We start from the raw sequence: 22,556 nt of genomic DNA on the forward strand, positions 1-22,556 counted from the left end.
ACTCCATGGATATCAAGAAACGGCTGAGTGCACTGGATACAGTAAAGGCTATGGGCCCCGATAACATCCCGGTTGTAATGCTGAAGACTTGTATTTCAGAACTAGCCACACCTCTAGCCAAGCGGTTCCAGTACAGCTACAACACTGGTATCTGCCTGACAATGTGGAAAATTGCCCAGGTATGTCCTGTCCACAGGAAGCAGGACAAATCCAATCCGGCCAATTACTGCCCCATCGGTCTACTCTCAATCATCAGCAAAGTGATGGAAGGTGTTGTTGACAGTGCTATCAAGCGGCACTTACTCACCAATAACCTGCTCACCTATGCTCAATTTGGGTTCCACCAGGACCACTCGGCTCCAGACCTCATTACACCCTTGGTCCAAACATGGACAAAAGAGCTGAATTCCAGAGGTGAGTTGAGAGTGACTGCCCTTGACATCAAGACAGCATTTGACCGAGTGTGGCACCAAGGAGCCCTAGTAAGATTGAAGTCAATGGGAATCAGGGGGAAAACTCTCCAGTGGCTGGTGTCATACCTATCACAAAGGAAGATGGTAGTGGTTGTTGGAGGCCAATCATCTCAGCCCCAGGACATTGCTGCAGGAGTTCCTAGGCCCAACCATCTTCAGCTGCTTCATCAATGGCCTTCCCTCCATCATAAGGTCAGAAATGAGGATGTTCGCTGATGATTGCACAGTGTTCAGTTCCATTTGCAACCCCTCAGATAATGAAGCAGTCCGTGCCCGCATGCAGCAAGACCTGGACAACATCCAAGCTTGGGTTCATAAGTGGCAAGTAACATTTGCACCAGACGAGTGCCAGACAATGACCATCTCCAACAAGAGAGAGTCCAACCACCTCCCCTTGACATTCAACGGTATTACCATTGTTGAATCCCCCACCATCAACATCCTGGGGGGTCACCATTGACCAGAAACTTAACTGGACCAGCCACATAAATACTGTGGCTACAAGAGCAGGTCAGAGGCTGGGTATTCTGCTGCGAGTGACTCAACTCCTAACTCCCTAAAGCCTTTCCACCATCTACAAGGCACATGTCAGGAGTGTGATGGAATACTCTCCACTTGCCTGGATGAGTGTAGCTCCAACAACACTCAAGAAGCTCAACACCATCCAGGACAAAGCAGTCCACTTGATTGGCACCCCATCCACTACCCTAAATATTCACTCCCTTCACCATCGGCGCACTGTGGCTGCAGTGTGTACTATCTATAGGATGCACTGCAGCAACTCATCAAGGCTTCTTCAACAGCACCTCCCAAACCCGCGACCTCTACCACCTAGAAGGACAAGAGCAGCAGGCACATGGGAACAACACCACCTGCACCACCCTGTTTCTGGGTCAAAATTCTGGAACTCCCTTCCTAACAGCACTGTGGGAGAACCTTCACCACATGGACTGCAGCGGTTCAAGAAGGTGGCTCACCACCACCTTCTCAAGGGCAATTAGAGATGGGCAATAAATGCTGGCCTTGCCAGCGATGCCCACATCCCATGAATGAATAAAAAAAAAGTTCTTATATAGGAAAGTGCCTTGAAAAGCATACGATAAGAAAGGCACTTATCATTGTCACTGACAGATATACTAATTTTGGCTTCTGTCACTCCATCCACTTTCCAAGCCAAAAATTCCACGACAACTTTTTTGCGTAGTATCAAACCTCTCATTAATATTTTTAAACCGTCACCGAAATGTCATATTTGTCTTACAAACACTAATTATTTATTTTCAGGAATAGTCCCTCATTGCTACAAATCATACAACGGCCCCATGGTTTTTGTTCCAATAGAATCTTCTGAGGCCCATCACTTTTAGTTTGTGTACCTGTCAATTGAAAGCTAGATTATGGTTATTTTTCTTTTTGACCTCATGGATCATCTTTCTATCAATCGTCTTTCTAGTCAACATTTCCAATTTGGCTGTAAAATTTCTTTTCAGTACCTCTGCAGTTTGTTTCACATAGGAGTCAAGAGGCTCATCTCTTGCTTATTAAGGTGCCAAACTGATGATAATTGGTCTGCGGTAATTGTTTCCATGCCGTTTGCGAGACTTAACGAATAGTGGCCGGCATGAGAATGCCGAAAGGAAATTTCAGCTATCTGGCCTGTTCAGAAGTACTTCATCTTTGATGACATGTAGATTCTTTAAACGCCCACATTTCCGATATGCCGAACTTTGCCCCTTAGTATGTTTGGTTAGTTCCTTTTAATTTATTGGCAAACATTTTTTTCATGAAGACAATCTCCTTTAACTTTCATATCCTTTTATTTTTCTCGGTGGATTTCTGTATTTTTCTTATGCTATGATTTCATCAGGAGAATTGGCCTGAAGGAGTATCTGATCCAAAACACTGCGTGGGAGGTCAATTAACGTGCGCAGTTAATTGACTCCCACACACTGTCGGGATCAGATTCTCCTCCAGGCTAGTCAATAAGATTGCTGCCGCACCACGGGTGAATTGCTGATTTTAGCTCAGCTCATCTGTCCTGTCCGTCTCAGTAACTGTTCCCAGGCAGTTCCCCTAATGAGGTTACCAGAAGCTGCTGCCTAGACTTTTAAAAGTAAAGAAAGAAAAACTTACTTTGCTACTACACAATATCATGTATCACAGATTCATCTCAAAACACTTTGCAGACAATGGATTGCTTTGAAGTTCAGTTATGGTTGTTATGTAGTTAAATCTACAGAAATAGACATTGGCCTGGAATTTCCTGAAAACTTGCACCATAGTAATGGCACATCTACAACAGACACTTATTATAGTGCAGAAGTTCCAGGAAGTTTTGGCGTAAGTGACTTACGCTATTACTTACACCACTATAATTTTCTGGGACTTTTGCGGTCATGATCCTTGCTGAAAACTGTGAGAAGTGCATTAGCATGGCTCCCCCCTCCCATTAAATCAATCGTGATCGCCAATTTCCTGAATTAACGCCACTTTGAACACCGCTGCTACTTAGACTTTTAAGTAATGGCGCTGGTGAAACCCTGGTGACCTGCTAGCGGCATTTTAACAGTTCTTACTATTTGCTTTAAAGAGTCTGTTTTATATAACCCTAGGGATGCATGAAGGAAATATGCATGCGATTTTAATTAAGTGTCAAAAAGTATTTTATTGTACGTTTCTCCGTTTCTGTTTGAAATATCAATTTAAACACAAAATCTATTACATTTATAAAGGAATGTCTGCACAATATATTGGATCATCAATATAGTCAGTACCTTTTTGGTATATTCGCTTCATCAATTTCAGGTTAGTTTTATAAATTAACTGGAGCTCTGAATCTATCAGTAACTTTACTACTTTAATAACAAGTAACTTTTAATGGAGAACAAAATACAATGAGGAGGTGTGGGTTTCAATAGTTTTTCATTATATAAATGTTAATAACAATACAGCCCTCAAATCCAAGGGTGACTTTTGCACCCGATTTTACTCCAAATTATATTTAATGTCTGATACCAATGGTATCACTGGAATTGATTGTTGAATGGGAATCTCATTACATTTTGTGTAAATATTGGAATCTGCCACTATCCTTGCTGTTCTCCAGCAAATTTTGCCATAAATTTGCCACTGGAGGATCATAAAGTCTTCATAAAGGGTCTAGAAAGGTATTTCTCTGACGTCCCTTTGGGAATAGCAGTGCTAAAGCAATGGGAGGGCAATACATGGCGACACATCAAATCTGACCCCCTAAAGTGTCAATACTGTTGTAATGAAATGAGTAAGTACTGTCAGTGTATTGGAGCACTCGTTGCTAAATGTAACAGATTTACTGTTAATTAAAACAAGCTATCCTTTAAGGTATAGTGGCCAAGAAATTCGGCAGTGCTGGGACCGTTTACAGGTGACAAACTGTCTCCTAAGGCTCCAATATGGCTGGCAGGAAACGCACACTCATTACGAGCCGACTGTTCGCTACCCACCATATTGAAACAGGCGTGAGCTCCTTTGCATACGCAAACAAGTGGGCTGGCGTCCACTGAACAAAGTAAGTTTTTCAAATGTACTTACCTGAATGTGGAGTGACCGCATATTAAAAGAACATGGGCCACCACTGCTCTCCCCCCACCAATTGCCACCGCTCGCCCCTCTGATCGCCGCCCCTCCAGCCACCAATCCGCCCCTTCCCGGCCACCAACTGTCCCTCCAACCCGGCCACCACTACCTCCTGACCCGGTTATCCCCCTTCTCGACCTGGTCTCCCCCCACCTACAACTTCCCTCATTTACTTCAAAGACCAGCTTCAAATATGCTTTGCTGGCGAGCTGTCTCTTACTCTCGGCAGCTCACCAGCTTGATGGAACTGATGCTCAAGGCCCAATTTCGGGGGATCCTCAGGCACCCCCCCCCCCCCTCAACCTCTGCGCACCTTAAAATGGCTGCGCCTGAATTTCTAGGCCAGTGTCTTCGGTTCGAGGTTATTTTAACATGGCCTCAAAAGCTTGGCTTCTTGAATGTCCTGATAAAGATAAAAGTTAAAACTAAATTCCTCCTCTAAAATTAGTGCCTACTTAGACCAGACCAGACCTACTACCATATGTAGTGAGAAAAATTTCAATCGCCTGAAGGGGTCGGAGAGGAATTTTCCAGGGTATTTTTACCTTTATTACCCCAGGTTTTTTACTCTTTTTTTTTTGCCCCTCCCAGGAGATTACATGGCTGCAGGGGAGGGAGGAGTGGTGGACAAGTATTTAGTCATGATGCTCCGGTCATAATGAGTGCGGGGCAAGCTTGATGGGCCAGTTGGTCTTTTCCTGCCCGTCAATTTCGTATGTTCATAAAACAGAAATTGCACAGTGGTTGAAACAACAAAGATGGATCTTTCACCGAAGCGGCCCTGAGGGCCTGTCACTCATTGGCCATCGGCTGCTCCACTTCTGATTCGCCAACTATCCTCGGGATTCCAGTCAGTTCTCCAGCAAATTTTGCCATAAATTTGCCACTGGAGGATTATGGGTGCACAAAGGTCTAACTTATGACTTTAGTCATCAATTTTGCCGTTGCAGCAAATTAAAAAAGAAAGTTAATTTAAATTCTTTCAACCTGGTTTACTTGCAGAAAGTAATGCTGGAGGCAAATTCCTGTTGGCTGTATTGTTTGAGCTGTAGATTCCTGTGATGTGAATGAAAGGTTTTTTTTGTGCAGATTGCACGCATCAGTCACCTTCTGTATAATATATTCCAAGACTTCTGTTGTTTTAACAATGTACTAAATTACAGCAAGTTCAAAGCCAAGATGGAACAGTTTACTTTATTTATGTTGAAAATCTTCCATTGCTATTGAAAGAATGCTGGATATTGTGTAATAGAAAATTCTTACTTTTTGTACTAATCTAAACTCCTGGTAATTAATCCAGTGTGGGCCAAAAATTGTTTAATCACTACAGTGAGAATAGAGCTAACAGGATTGTGTGGAGCATCAAAATTGCTTTTTAAAGTAAAAATAAAAGTTAAAAAGTGAACAGTTATAAGGTAGAAATTCGTTATGCACCACATGAGTGCTATCATATCTGCCGTTCGATATAGCCCCCGCCTGATATCCTCCCTGTCCAATTTACTCCCCGCCCGATATACTCCCCACTCGCCTGATATACTCCCTTCCTGATATCCCCCCCCGCCCGATATACTCCCCACCCGATATACTCCCCACCCACCTGATATTCTCCTCACCTGTTATATCAGTTCTATTGACTTCAATAGAACTGAATACTAAGCGGGCATATAACGGACGTATAATGGGCAGCTGATGCGATACCACCGGTTTGACGTCACCCAGCACGACGAATAATACCCCAGAACTCCTTTAACCCTCATGATTGTGCTACCAGGGTGGCACTGAGTTCTGGGTGTCATTAAATCTTTGAATGTTGCCTTTTATGCCAATCACAGTACTGATAATTGTAACATAGGCCTTGACTTTCATATGGGTGAGTGCTAAATAGTTACGGGAAAACAAATGTGTCTAATTCTGAAAAATCAGTGGGTGAAGGGAGATTCCATGATCCCTGTCCCTGATTAACTTTTTCTCTCTGTTATTATCAGCAGTCAGGATCAACATTGGGAAATAGATTTATCTGGCAGGAAGATGGCAAAAATTGTTGTAAAATTGGATAGTAAATGTACTGACTACATCAAAAATTCCTAATTCTCTACAATTTCTATTGAGTAGCATCAGATTCAAGCAGTCTCTTATAGCTATGGGCATATGGGGCACAGACTTTGCACTGGGATCACTGTTGATTGATGCCATGGTTGTCGTGGAAAGAAAGGTAGTGTGCATTTATATTGCAACCATAGTGTTGGTGCAAAGTGGTCTTGCTTTGTAACAATGCTGCTGTAATAGTGCAAAGGCCTGAATCCAGCGTCAGGGCCTGACCTAACACAGAAATGAAGCAGAGTGAGATTCCTTGGAAGAGCGTTGTCTCCCTCCACTTCACTTGGAATCAGTTGATTTACACTCCAAGTTCAGCATTGGTGCAAAGCAATTTCAGTTACCGAGTGCCACTATATCTGTGGAAGGTGAATACACTGGCAGTGTATCAGTTTTAATAATTCAGTTATATTAAAGCAATCCACCAGGCAATCCAAATGATGACACTCATTACAAATAGCTCTGGCACTTATCTCATGTTTGTGTTTTCTGAGCCTCCAAGTTACTGTTGGCTGTATCAGGAGATGAATGCTTAAGTCTCTCATTTAATGGGCCAGATTTTGCTGTCAAAATAACAGTGAGGCTCGTGTAAATGGTACTGCAACTTCAGGCAAGGAGCAGATATGCGGTTAAATGCCAATATCCAAAATGTGCTGTCCGAGATGTGCCACTCCGCCTTTAGCTTCGCAAAAATGGCATCTCGCTGGCTGCCACACCATTGAAATGTATTGATTGAATGGTGTGAAGTTACTGTATTTGAGCAGTATATACGAACTAAACTCGCCACAGAAAGTTAAGAGTTGTCATTACAAGCTTAAGTACCCTTTCAACGACATGATAACTGTTAATTACTGCCAATCAACTTCCATGGCACTGAAAATTAACCATTACAAGTGTAGAGTCTCATTCCTTCAGGTATTAATTGTTGTTGGAAATTTTAAAAATGTAAAATTTAAAATTGTTACTTTTTTTTACTTTTCCTTTCTGCCACTTTTTTCTCTCTCTCTCTTAATCCAATCTTTCTTTCCTTCTCTTTAATTCTCTTTCTGTACCTGATTTGACATTGAATTCATCCAATCTAATTTATACTTCCTTCTCAGTCCTTCCACTGTTTATTTCTCAGCTATTTTAGCAGAGATGTTAACCTGTTTAAAATAAATGGACTAATGTCTGTGTTTTAAAGCATACATGTGATACAAACTCATTAAGCACTTATCCAACACTAGTTTCTACATTCTCGTCTTTTTTCTTTCGATGTATCAGTACTCAATAGGGCCAACTTTCCTCTGCATTGCACCCCGGGCATCTCTTTCGGCACATAAAACACAGCAATCAAGGTAGAGATCTGTTATGCTGGGCCTCTACCCCTTTGCACATGATGCGCATTTCCTGGACCACCCTGGTAATGACGCAGGAGTGACGTCAAAACGCCTTCTGCATTATTGTCCTAACTTTCTGTCAAATGGACGGCCAAAAAGATTGCTAAGTGAAAGTAGACCTTAGAAGTTGCAGCCGGTCTCTTCAGATTAGAGGATTTGAAAATAAATGCCAACAACCTCCTATACTCTCCAGAAGGGTAAACTTTCCATTGTTCTGGGCTGGTAAAGAGAGTCATTGGAGGTCTACCTGCTGCTGTTTTTGACAGCAGTCAGAAGGCCCAGAAGATGATGGGCATTAGACCTGCAGCAGCACACAAGCTCCCTCCCACAAAACTGAGGTGCTTGCCCATTGTTGAGGCAATCTCCCACCTGGGTCCCAGCCAGGCCATACTAACAAGCCGAAGCCCACAAAGTTATTTGGGTTCAGCTATGCTCCATTCAGGTGGATTGGAAGCGTGCACCGTCCAACAAATGCTGGAGTTGAAGGGGGTGCAGGTAGGAAAGTTGTTCCCAGTACATTTCCCTAACAAGAATGGAAGGGTTAGGCAACTGTTCTAGTTAGAAGTAGCCTGTGACACAAACGTTTGAACATTTAATGACTCAATATATTAAATTTTGGGCGTTGCTTCGATTCCTTATATGAAATCACTTCTCAGGAATTTAGTGCACATTATGCAAAAATCCTCCATAATTCGGCATCAATTGTGCATTGTTACTTAGAGAAACAATAATGATGCTTGGTGCAGAGCTATTGAAACTGTCATACTGATGCAGTAGGGAATGTTTTTTGAGGTTGACGACAGGATTTTCCCCTTTTGTACCATTGAGGAGTGGTTATTTAATTTTATACCTGAGAGCAGCAGTAAAAGCAAACTGTTGTTAGGTTCTGATTTCCTCAATACACCAACACCAGCAGGAACCAACTTCTGGGTTCAGGGAAGTGGTCAAATGAAAAAGCACTTAAGAGAGTCCCAGTCTGCTGTCCAATTTTCCACTCTTTCTCGTGGTAGTCTCCCTGGAGCAGTAATGAGGGAATACCATAGTGTTGGAGGTGCTGTCTTTCGGATGAGTCGTTAAATCGAGACCCTGTTTGCCTGCTCAGGTAGACATAAAAGATCTCACTGCACTATTTAAAGAAGAGCAAGGGTGTTCTCTGGTGTCCTAGCCAACATTTATCCCTCAACCAACATCGCTAAAAAACAGATTAACCTGTCGTTCCTCTCACTGCTGTTTTTTGGGACCTTGTGGTGTGCAAATTAGCTCCCATGTGTGCCTACAACAACAACTTGCATTTATTTAGCGCCATTAACATAGTAAAACATCCCAAGGTGCTTGACAGGAGCATAATCAGACAGAATTTCACATCGAGCCACATAAGGTGGTATTAGGACACATGACTAAAAGCTTGGTCAAAGAAGTAGATTTTAAGGAGCATCTTAAAGGAGGAGAGAGAGGTAGAGAGGCAGAGAGATTTAGGGAGGGAATTCCAAAGCTTAGGGCCTAGGCAGCTGAAGGCACGGCCGCCAATGGTGGAGCGATGAAAATTGGGGCTGCGCAAGAGACAAGAATTGGAGGAGCGCAGAGATCTCGGAGGGTTGTAGGGCCGGAGGAGGTTACAGAGATAGGGAGGGGCGAGACTATGGAGGGATTTGAAAACAAGGATGAGAATTTTAAAATCGAGGCGTTCCCGGACCAGGAGCCGATGTAGGTCAGCGAGCACAGGGGTGATGGGTGAACGGGACTTGATGCGAGTTAGGATACGGGCAGCCGAGTTTTGGATGCGTTCAAGTTTATAGAGGGTGGAAGATGGGAAGCCAGCCAGGAGACCATTGGAATAGTCCAGTCTGGAAGTAACAAAGGCATGGATGAGGGTTTCAGAAGCAGATGAGCTGAAACAGGGGTGGAGATGGGTGATGTTATGGAGGTGGAAGTAGACATTCTTTGTGATGGAGAGGATATGTGGTCAGTACAAAACAGTAGTGGCCAAATTTCAGAAGTAATTCATTGACTGCTTAGTGCTTTGAGATATCCTGAAGATGTGAAAGGTGCTATATAAATGCAAGGTCCTTCCATTTTTTACTACCCAGTCGCAGAGATAAGTCTACAAAGAAGAGGTTATAAGTCCACCACCAATGGAAAAGTCGGTTCCCTAAGTTGACACAACCACGATTACGGGATAATAATTACCTAGAGTCCTGTGTGGTGTAAATTATTTTTTGTTAGTTTAGGTGTTTGACACACAATACGGGCAGAATTGCTATCTGCTTCTGCTCAGTAATCTCTGGCAGCTTGCAAAAAAAAATGGCAACTTCAGCATTTAAGGTCTGCTTGGCAGTCATTAGAAGCCTAACATTGTAATCCTGATGCACTGTCACTGCAGGGGTAATTTACACAGTGCACTTTGCATCGTCAGTGCACTGTGGTGACCTTTCCAGATTTTATACAGCTCCCTCATTAATATATGGGTGCTGTGATGTCAGCGCATTTGCCTGGCACAGTGGGAGTGCAGCAGTAATTGGGAAGCATAATTTCTGGAGCAGAGTCTTAAAAGTGGAGGTGAGCTGATGAAATCCCTATAGGAATGCCCATGGTGTGGTTCCAATTGCCTTGGCCAGGCAAGGTGGATGTTTTAGAGTGTGGAAGTCAAGCTCCCGAACACATCTGCAAATGGCTGTCCCACTCTACGTTAGACAGAAGTACACAGAGCTTCGCAAATCAAACAAAATATATACTGGCACAACAGCAAACAGCAAGCAACAAGCTCACGAAAGTTGGATACAAAGACAATGGGGGTAATTTTGACTTTGGACAATAGTGTAAAATGGGCATTAGCAAATCGGCAGCCCATTTTGCATTTCTCCCGATTTTAATTTCCATTGAAGTCTATCGGGAGAGGTGTAAAACGGGCTGCGGATTCGCTATCACCTGTGTTACACTATCACCCAAAGCCAAAATTACCCCCAGTGAGTTCACCTTTAAGAGGAGCTGTGCTGGTTGCATAGCCCTGTGCTCCAGCTTTTTCTAACAAACCAAAATGGTGCTGTGCCAGTGATGCAAAGGAGTGTAATGTCTGGAGAAACCTGGATACTCCCCGGTATGCCCCTAAGACACATTGAATGAAGCTTTCCCCATGGACGAGTGCAAGCTTCTCACACTCCCTGGCACAGACTCAATGGAAAGCACAAGGCTGGCACAGGACTGGTGTGAGAATCAAAATCCAGCTTTTCCAATCCCTCTGTGCCACTCCTGTGCCTATGGCACAAGGGATTTCAATTTAGTGCCCTAGAATGCTTTTATTTCTCAATAATATTGGCGAAGGGACAGTTTAGTTTTTCACCAGTTGCAACAACTTGCCCTGGCACATATGCAGATAAATCCATTACTACCTACCCTGGGAAAATTCAGATGAAGACATGATTTCATGTGACCTGTACTATATGAGGGATGGGTGTGCTTGATGCATAAACTGAGTTCAAAAAGTTAAAATAATAAGTTAATCCCCAACACTAACAGCTGTCACTTTGGTGAAAGCAAAAGTTTAGCAAAAAGTTTTAAGATAGTAAAACAAGTGAAATAAAAATACTTTCACACACTCCAAAGATTGTTCTTCTAATATGACGGTTTACAAATCCTGCATTTACACAGGTTGTAACCTGCAAAGTTAGAGATGTAAACAATGAGACAATTTTTTGCTACTGAATTTCAGCGTAAAAGTTGTAGCAGTGTGACTTATTTACTTGTTTTACAAGTCCCTCTAGAGACTTGGGCACAAAATCTAGGCTGACTCTGCAGTGCAGTTCTGAGGGAGTGCTGCACTGTTGGAGGTGCCGACTTTTGGATGAAAAGTTAAACTGCCCTCTCAGGTAGACGTAGGGGAGTTCTCCCCGTTATCCTGGTCAACAGTTATCTCTCGACCAACATCATTAAAAAAAAATGATCTGGTCATTATCACACTGCTGTTTGTGGGACCTTGCTGTGCACAATTTGGCTGCCGTGTTTCCTACATTACAACAGTGACTACACTTCAAAAGTATTTCATTGACTGTAAAGCATTTGGGATGTCGTGAGCTTGTGAAAGGCCCTATATAAATGCAAGTCTTTCTTTCTTTTCTTTCTTTACTTCACATTGAATGAAATGCTCATGCGGGTCAATTGTATTTAATTTTCTGGGTTGAACTGTCCTCTCTACTGTAATGGTACCGATCACAGGATGAATATTTTGGCATAACTACTGCAAAGTCACATTTTCCACATTAAACAAAGTACTGATGCATAACAATAACTGAAACAATGATTCGTAAATGCATCTCTGGCTAAAATAAGCTAGAATTTTCTACAACCTTATTTGGGTTAAAAATGTAAATTACAAGGAATTTTGCAGTAGATCTCCTCTGTTAGAAAAATACTTTGTCACATATCTTCCATAAGCACTCGACTCCATCTGCTGCTGCTGTGATTTATAGAATATTTGGCACTGGGTGCTTCTCAATTATATATTTATAGAGTAGCTAAGGGACTTTTAAGCAATATCTGTCTGGCTACAATGATTGTATTGTATTACATGGTTTGTTTATAGATACAGTAACAAATAAAGGATACGTGTAATTTGCAAGCTTCAATGGGCAGATAGACCCTTTCTTGTCCTTGGCTTCCCCTTATGTTTTTTACTTCCCAACATAAGAAAAGCACTTGCCACATGAATATATTAGGAAAATAAGGATCTAAAGAGGAAAAGCTCAACTTGCCAGAGAATTCAGGAAAGCAAAGTGCCAAGCATCTAGCAGCACTCACTTTACAATATTTTTTATTAGAAATTGTTTTCTGCAATTGAAAAAAAAATTGAATAAAGAAGTGAAAGTGATTTTAATTTAACAATCCTCAAAAAAGGCATACATTTTTGTCCTGAAATTACGCGGTGGGACAGAACCATGTGAATATTTAGCTGAGGCTTCAATCCATTTAAATGTGACCACTGGTATCCCATGACATACTGTCAGAACTTTATGGAAAATCTAATCACTTTGGCTGAAATTGGTCTTCAGCAATAGCGCAAAACAGGCGATCGCAAATCTAGAACCATTGAAGTCATTGGGAGTCAAGTCAGGCAGGGTGTAAAATAGAATGCTGATTCACTGGCCCAGAAATTGTGGTGAACCAACAGTGCTCGCCACTCCATAGATTTTTACTAACCCATTAATTTACTGCATGCACTTCCTTTAATAGGAAGCAGAGAAGAGCCCAGCGTTAGCTCCAGTGAAGCTAGGACCCATGGGACAAGTGAGAGGATCAGTCTTTCCCCTCGAACAATCAGTTTGCAGCATTTTTCACAAGCTGCGAAACTGTTTCTGTAGGCTGCAACGTTAAATCCAAGAAGTGAAAGGTACAACATTAAAATCATTGTAAAAACAGTTATAGACAGCGAAAAAAGAGTAAGAAATAATTAAATTAAATAAAAGAGACAAGAAGAGAAAAGTAAAAAAAATGTTAAACATTTTTTAATTTAAAAAAAATTTAATGACTAAAAACTATTCAAATAATTTTTAAATGTTAATTTTTAGCTGTTTGGCATTCATTAAGATTTACTAAGATTTAAACTTAGTTTAGACCTGGTATTTTTAAGCGTACCTGTTTTGTTACTTTCCAGCTGGGCAGATGAGCAAGTTGGTGCTGGTTCAATGATTTCCAATGCATGCGATATACCCTTAATTTGAAGCTATCACATCGCCGGCGAACCAGAAGGAGCAAGTTCTGGATTTCCGCATTTCGTTACGCATGTGCGAACACCGGAACTTGCTCCTCAATTTTGCCACTAACAACGGTGAGCGCTGTTGAGCTCAACGTTCTTTTCCAAACAATTTCTGGGCCATTATCGCTGAAGGCAAATTTCACCCCCATAAAAAGAAGTTTGTTGCCTCTGCTAATTATCCAAGGGAAAACTTTAAACATTGCTTGAAGCAGAAATTTGGATGGAAGTGTCAGCATCTCAGAGGGGTGATACCTCAGCCACATTGGAACTTGAGCTGCTGAAATAATCATACCAGGGCTACAAAGGTGTGACTAGCAAAATCCATGAGCTGACTGGAGAAAGGTAGCAGGTCATGGACTGCTGTCATCAGCAGATTGATGAAAGCTAACACTGCCTAGCCAACTTTTTGTTTTCATTCTCGGGATGTAGGCGTTGCTGGCAAGACCAGCATTTATTGCCTATCCCTAGTTGCCCTTGAGAAGGTCGCCTTCTTGAACAGCTGCATTATGGTGGTTTGATACAACAGAGTGGCTTGCTCAGCCACTTCAGAGGGCAGTTAGGAGTCACCTTGTTGATGTGGGGCTGAAGTCACATATAGGCCAGGCCAGGTAAGGATGGCAGGTTTCCTTCCCTAATGGAAACTAGTGAACTGGTTGGGTATGATATAATTAATAAATATGATATAAATAAAAAATTAACAGAAAGGGTCTGTAACTGGAGGACACAGATTTAAGGTGATTGGCAAAAGAACCAGAGGCGACATGAAGAAACATTTTATTAGGCAGTGGGTTGTTATGATCTGGAATGCACTACCTGAAAGGGTAGTGGAAGCAGATTCAGTAGCAACTTTCAAAAGGGAATTGGATAAATACTTGAAGGGAAAAAAATTACAGGGCTATGGCGAAAGAGCGGGGGGTGGGATTAATTGGATAGCTCTTTCAAAGAGCCGACACAGGCACGATGGGCCGAATGGCCTCCTCCTGTGCTGTAACATACTATGACAATGATACTATGAAAAAAAAGTGAGAAAATGCTGACGTGTGAAGAAAAGAAAGAGAAAAATGTCAAAGAATAAGAGAAGATATGTATGAAAAAGCTTGCAAACTTGCTGAACTTACTTGGCAGTTCTTGTACTGCACTTTCTTTGTATCCCTTTCTCCGGGGCATCTCGCTATTTGACAGGAGCTTACTTCATCTATTTATTCAGGCAAAGCCAACTCACTCTCCTTATATGTGTAAATATTTCTGAGTATAAGTGTCCCCATGAAAAACAGTGGAGCATCCGCTTCACTCTAAAGTTTTGTAATCCTTTAAAAAACACATTGACAGATTCATTCCACACCCAGATTGTCTTGAAACGTGAATGTAAAAAAATTGCCAACACTCTATTGGAAACTCTTTCATTGTCACAGCTGGTTTCAACATAACCTGCATCCTGTATATTCTTTTCAAGGCTTACAGGGCTTAAATCATTTTCTCCAAGTGCAAAAACAGCTATATAAACTTTTTGGAGTTGTTGAACAAATTTTATGGCATATTCAATCGAGAACCACAACAGTCAGTAATCATGGCCATGATCTTGGGGTGGGGAGCACCACTCCTGTTTGCCAGACACAAAAATAGATATTCATGTACCCTCACAGTCAATGCGAACTGGATCGTGACTGCAAGAACTCACATCATTTAGAACGTTAACACTGGGAGAATGACAAGTGAGTCATATGAGTTCTAGACACCATGCTGCTAAGTAGCTGCTATAACCATTTCTAATTAACTCGAGTACCTTGTGCCACAAGCTTCAGTCCTCTGGAATGTAACTACAGACAGTAATGTAACTGAAGGAAAATGAGGTCATTTTATCATAATGTTGAACACAAAGGGGTCAATTTTAAATTGTATCGCCTGGCATTAATGGGGCAGTAACGGCCTCAAAATGGGCTCAGGAGCCTCATCACCCTGTTAACCCCGACAATGCAGCTGATCCATTTTGAAAAGGGCTTATCACTGAGTGCCCAAAGTGTCTTCCTGTTTCAGTCTGTAGGCTCATTTCAATATGCAAACCGAGTTCTAGGACCCCGATTGCCATTTTAGGCTGGAAATGGTCAGAGCGTGCACTGTGTCACTTTTTACATTATGTGATCCAAGCACTGTACAAAACTTCAATATGGAAAAAGCAAAACTTGCATGGGAAGACATCCGCATTAAGACCTCTGTTGTTCTACAATGTGGTGGCCCTAACGTGAATAAAAAGTTAAAGAAGTGATTTGACTTTTGATACACTAGCCACATCGTCGGTAAATATAACAAATGTCAGTTGCATAATTGTTCATATATTCTGGTCAAATTGGAACTGATCAAGACTCTTCTCAATCCAAAAGAAGTCCTTTTTAATATTAGCCCTTTAAACAATCCACTGCATCCAGTACTTTATTTATTCAGTCCTCCTCAATGCAGACGCAGTAACTTACAATGTATCTCAAGAATTTCCTCCTGTCTGTAATCAGAACAAGATATACTCCATCTAATTTAATTAACTTTAATTCCTCTTTTCAACTTTTTTACAGTCACTTGCAACATACTGGAGTTTTTACTTTGTACATCTATCAGGACTCATTTCCCTCCTCTATCATATATTTAACACTTATATTTTGCATGTTCGCAAATGAAGTTTGAGCTGTCTAAGTAGGTCAGTGTTCCTATGAAACTAGTTAGGATTTCAAGCTATGTCCATGTGGTTAATAGATTTGAGCATTCTGTTTGGTTCAGTTTGTTTTTGATTTCTAGATGGCCCAAATTTTGAGTCTTTGAAAAGTTCCAAGCTAAAGTCAAGTCCAAGTCCCTTCGCAATGTCTGAAGTATTACCCACTAGATGAACTATATGATTAAGGTGGGTAAATGGAGTTAGGTTACAGATCAGCCGTGATCTCATTGAATGGTGGAATAGGCTTGAGGGGCTGAATGGCCTACTCCTGTTCCTATGTTTCTATGTCTCTAGGCCAACTGCAGAGTCCCTTCCCCATACTTCAGTGCACACACAGTAAGATCAAACCTGAGGCATATCAGTGACTGTATTTACCAGATCCTTAGCTTTGAACCATTCTTCATATATAGGGATCATCCCCCGTAAATTGAGATCTGTATCATGTGGTTAACCCCAGCACTATTATGTTCCACCATAACTTAATGATCACTTAAGAGACTTATAGTATTTCCTGAAATGTCATGGGAATTAGGAAAGATAGCAATGTTGTTTTGAAAGGAGGCTTTTTGCTTTGTATTCTAATGGTCACCCTGTGGGCTCTGTGTAGCTTTCTTGGCCAAAGCAACCCCCTTCAGAATGAATATAACTGCTTACTCTCCACAAAGCCATTGAATAACCACAAGTCATTTTCAAAATAACTGCAAACCTATGTTTTAGGTTTGAACAAAATGCCCTCGGAATAGCAGTGAAAATATAATCTATAGGACCCCCCCCCTTCTTAAAGTATAAATGATACAAAGGGCTGTCATTAAGATCATTTAATTTATTTAGGTGTTTCTGTTGGTCTTTTTGGAATATTTTGTTTAAACACTGTCTAACGTTAAACAGTGACGTAAAACAAAATTTTACAGCAGTCTCCCAGTGCAGAGCATGACACAACAGGACACATATTGGAAATTAGGTGTAGAGGTCATTGTATCCTATATGATTTTCTGTCCATTAGAACAGGAGAAGGCCATTCAGCCCCTTGAGCCTATTCCACCATTCAATTAGATCATGACTGAACTGTACCTTAACTCCATTCACCTGCCTTTTCTCCATATCCCTTGATACCCTTACCTGTTAAAAATCTGTCGATCTTAGTCTTGAAAATTTCAATTGACCCAACATCCACAGCCTTTTGGGAGTGAATTCCAGATTTCCACTACCTTTTGTGTGAAAGAGTGCTTCTTGATTTCATTCCTGAATGACCTAGCTCTAATTTGAAGACTGTGCCCCCTCATTGTGATTCCCCCACCAGAGAAAATAGCCTCCCTGTATCTACTCTATGGTATCATATTATCATTTTAAACATCATAAGGAAAGTAAAAAAAAATTCTAAAACATATCTTTTTGAACCTCTCTGGCCCCGATTCACTTCCTCACTAGTTTGACCTGGCGGGAAACTTATCGTTGCTTCCCGTTTAGGCCGGCAAGTAAAAATTGCAGTTGGGTCCCGATGATGTCATATGCAAATAAGAACTCTGCTGGCTTTGAGCAGATTAAAATTGCGATTGGTCAGTTCCCGGCGGCTTCTGGGCGGGTTAGTAACATGAACAATATTAATTGCCCACCCACTCGGGTTATGCCGGGCAAATAAGGTTAAAATTGCCCTCAGAACTTCTAAGTCTGTCTTCTTCTCAGTTGCTGTTATGAAATTCATGATACAAATAATTCTTTAGAATACCAGTTATTGAAGGGTTACTTTACAAGTGACCAGATCATCAATTTGTGTGGGTTTTGAATATATTTTCAATATGTCTGTTGTGGGCAAATACAACTATGGCTGGAGTCAAGCAGTTAATTCCAATTAATTCTGTGGTCACCCTGGAGCCAGTCTCATGAAATCAGCGACTTTGGTGTTGGAGTAAGTACTAGGTATAGTATGTACTTATCCTGCCATAAATCCCAGGCAATTCAGTTTTCTCCTTCATTATTTTTTTCCGTAATTCTGGTTCCAAGTTTAGCCCATGGAGCTCTGCACAGATTCTGTTCAGAGAGGAGGTTGCGCTGGAGTGCTATGGGAAAAGGAAATCCTTGCATCTCAATCCAAATTTTTGGTGGAAATGTGATTGGAGTGAATGGCTTTATTGAAAGACTGATCACATGGAATTTTTTCTGTCTCTGCTGAAAGTTTACTAAAACATAGTAGACACTTACCAGTGGCTGAAGAAATAAGTGGAAGAAATTGTTGACAATCAGTTTAGAAACTCATCAACCCATTGCCACAGGGAATGAACACATTATTGTGTGGGAATCCGCCTCATTCTGGAATATCCACTCGTCCAAGACGGATGGACACAGGGACAATGGACATTCCTGTAAATATAATTAATGAACAAATGCCTTAGAGGGGGTGCAATGAAGGTTCACTAGATTGATTCCTGGTATGAGACGGTTGCCCAGGAGGAGAGATTAAATAGAATGGGCTTATATTCTCTGGAGTTTAGAAGAATGAGAGGTGATCTCATTGAAATGTATAGAATTCTTAGAGGGCTTGATAGGGTAGATGCTGAGAAGCTGTTTCCCCTGGCTGGAGAGTCTAGAACTAGGGGTCATAGTCTCAAGATAAGGGATCGGTCATTTAGGACTGAGATGAGGAAAAATTTCTTCACTCAGAGGGTTATGAATCTTTGGAATTCTCTACCCCAGAGGACTGTGGATGCTCAGCCATTGAGTATATTCAAGACTGAGATTGATAGACTTTTGGACACTAACTAAGGGGAAAGGGCGGGAAAGTGGAGTTGAGGTAGAAGATCAGCCATGATCTTATTGAATGGCAGTGCAAGCTTGAGGGGCCACATGGCCTACTCCTGCTCCTATTTCTTATGTTTTTGTGTAAACTAATCAAGAAAATAAAACAAATTTACTATTACTATCATACTGGTACTATACGTGCTCCACAAATGTACTGCAGTGGCTCGAGCTGAACATTTGCTTGATGTTGCGATGGTTATTTGTGCAGTCAGGTTGCTTCCTTCAGTACTTGCTTGAGTCACAGAGAAGTGGAATTATCAGGATGATTAGCAGAGTCAGCACTCAGGAGGAATGACTTCAACTCTAAACTGAATTTGAGAGCAGCTCTAGGGATCATTTGGAAGTCAGTCCGAGTAAATCTGTGATTGCCTACTGGAGCCAAAGAAAATGTAAGCTGGAGTGAAAATTGATTCCATAGCTCCGGTATGTCCTCCACTGAGGATCTTTCTTTTGGACTTGATCCTAGTCCATCACACGAATATGAAGTACAAACTTCAGAAAACAAACTTTCATTTTAAAGATAGCCTTGAGGGTGTGCATCAGCTCGATTACCTCATTCTTGAAGTTAAGGAAACTGGAGTGTGATTGATTAACCCCTGCAATCTTTAGAACTTGGCTCAATTGTAAGCCTGAACATGCTTGTTTTAAAACTATCGCTAATAAAAAGGGCACGACATCCTGATTTGCATCTGCAGGTCTGTGTGATGTTGTTGAGGCCCACACAACTATCTGCCAGAATAGTAGGACATTCATTTACCATCTTTTATTTCATCTGTTGATGAAAAGATGAGCCTTTTCTCCAAAATCTAGTGAATTGCTTTAATTTTAAGAGACTTTTTTGTGTAATACTTATGATACACTGTTCACCTTTTGAATACTTTTTTTTTCTAAATAGAGCCAATTTATCATACCTTCCAACCTAGGAAAATGAGAGCCCATAACAGGGAAAAACTGTATTAGTTCAGAGTTCCAATCCAGACATGTGTTTTCAATATTGAGTACCATGTAAAAGGATATTTCCAAGGCAGTTATTAAGTCACCAATGAATTTAATGTGAAATATTAAGTTAATAGTGCCATGGAAGTAATTGGTGCTGTTTTCTATCAATGGAATATAACATTTGTCTGATTCAGACATTCTGATTAAGTCATTTTATGATTTAAATGTTTTAAGTAGACAAAAGTTCTGGAAAGCAAACCATGGGTTCATCAGCACCATGAGTCTGATAGCATCACATTAAGGGTGAAAATCTTTTAAGTTGAATTCTGTCCATATTTTAAAATTGCCTCCTTCTGGCTGGTTGAGATTTATGTGCCAGGTTGTATTAATGGTTTTACTACAAGAGGTCCATGTGTTTCGGTGCAAAGCATTTTTTGGTGCAAACAAACCTGTGGAAATTGGAAATTTTTTTACCAGAATGGTGAAAAGATTCATTCTTGATTTTATCAATATGGTTATCGTCATTGCACGATCAAAAGAAACAAAACCTGTAAATACTGGAAATCTGAAATAAATAGAGAAAATGCTGGACTTGATCCTATTCCATCACACGAATATGAAGTACAATCTTCAGAAAACAAACTATCATTTTAAAGATAGCCTTGAGGGTGTGTCAGCATCTGCAAAGAGAAAAAGCAAGTTAACATTTTGGGCATATATCCTTTGTCAGAACTGGAAGATCGATAAATCCTTAATAGGACTGAACAAAATGAAAGGGAGAGAACAAGTAAAAATCAAGAGTCAGGAGTGCTGACACCTGTCACAGAGAGACAGTTAATTGGTTTAATGGTCTACATCCAAGTTGAAAAAAGCTAGAAAAAGGTGAAAATTGGTGGATGATAAATGAAGATAATCTCAATGAGGGAGTGAAAAGGTATTAAAGAACAAAAGAGCATGAAAATAGCAGAGTAAAGGCGTGGAGAGCCAAGGAAGAGATCCAGGCAATTAAAATCCCCCTAAATAGAGAGGAATTAAGTGGAAGATCAATGGGAGAAATAGGGGAAGATAGCTAAGGTCTGAAGATGCCAAAGTCAATGGCGTGAAATTTCCATGGGGTGTCGACTGATCATCTGCTGTAACTTTGGTGGAAGATCTGTGGAAACCCCAGATAAATGACAAAAGAGGGTGGGGGGATGAGAGTTTCAGCAATCCTGAGGATTCTATCTATCTAGTTCTACCCTACATCATGATAACTGAAGTGGGTCAAATATGTGGTGGTGGGAGGAGGAAATACAATAATTGAAAATTGAAACTGAACGAAGAAAGTTTGTGTTCCAGCATATCCTCTGCTTTAATTCAAAATTGAGACAGTGTTGGTCTCTGAATACTGAAAATTACTGGCAGCTTTCCAAACATGTACCTTTTACATCATAGAATCGTAGAATGGTAGAGCACAGAAGGAGGCTATTCAGCCCAAGATGCCTGTGCCTGCTCTTTGAAAGAGCTACCCAACTAGTCCCACTCCCCTGCTCTTTCCCCATAGCCCTGCAAATGTTTCCACTTCGAGTGTTTATCCAATGCCCTTTTGAAAGTTATTATTGAATCTGCTTCCACCACCCTTTTTTCATTCCAGATCATAACAACTCACTGCGTAAATTTTTTTTTCCTCATGTCGCCTCTGGTTCTTTTGCCAATTACCTTAAATCTGTATCCTCTGGTTACTGACCCTTCTGCCACTGGAAACAGTTTCTCCTTATTTACTCTATCAAAACCGTTCATGATTTTTAACACCTCTATCAAATCTCCCCTTAACCTTCTTTGATCTAAGGAGAACAACCCCAGATTCTCTAGTCTCCCCACGTAACTGAAGTCTTTCATCCCTGATACCATTCTAGTAAATCTCTTCTGCACCCTCTCGATGGCCTTGACATCCTTCCTAAATTGTGGTGCCTAGAACTGAACACAATATTCCAGCTGGGGCCTAACCAGTGTCTTATAAAGGTTTAGCATCACTCCCTTGTCTCTACTTATAAAGCCAAGGATCCCGTTTGCCTTTTTAAAAGCCTTCTCAACTGGTTCTGCCACCTTCAAAGACTTGTGTACATACACCCCCAGGTCTTTCTGTTCCTGCACCCCTTTAAAATTATACCATTTCGTTTATATTGCCTCTCCTCATTCTGCCTACCAAAATGAATCACTTGGTCTGCGTTAAATTTCATCTGCCATGTGTCTGCCCATTTCACCAGTCTGTCCATGTCCTCCTGAAGTCTGTTACTATCCTCCTCACTGTTTACATTTCCAAGTTTTGAGTCATCTGCAAACTTTGAAATTTAGCCCTGTATACCCAAGTCCAGGTCATTAATATATATCAAAAAGGGCAGTGGTCCCAACACCGACCCCTGGGGTACACCGCTGCACACTTCCCTCCAGTCTGAAAAACAACCGTTCACCACTTCTCTCTGCTTTCTGTCCCTTAGCCAATTTTGTATCCATGTAGCAACTGCCCCTTTAATCACATGGGCTTCAATTTTGCTAACAAGTCTATTATGTGGCATCATACAACAACGATCAAAATAATTTTCTGTAGACTTCTGATCATAGAATCATAGAAAGGTTACAGCAAGGAAGGCCATTCAGCCCATCGAGTCTGTGCCGGCTCTGTGCAAGAGCAATCCAGCTAGTCCCACTCCCCCGGCCTATCCCTGTAGCCCTGCAAACTTTTTCCTTTCAAGTACTTATCCAGTTCCCTTTTGAAGGCCGTAATTGAATCTGCCTCCACCACCAACTCAGGCCGTGCATTCCAGGTCCTAACC

This window comes from Heptranchias perlo, chromosome 30 (assembly GCF_035084215.1).
Source record: "Heptranchias perlo isolate sHepPer1 chromosome 30, sHepPer1.hap1, whole genome shotgun sequence".
Classification (NCBI taxonomy): domain Eukaryota; kingdom Metazoa; phylum Chordata; class Chondrichthyes; order Hexanchiformes; family Hexanchidae; genus Heptranchias; species Heptranchias perlo.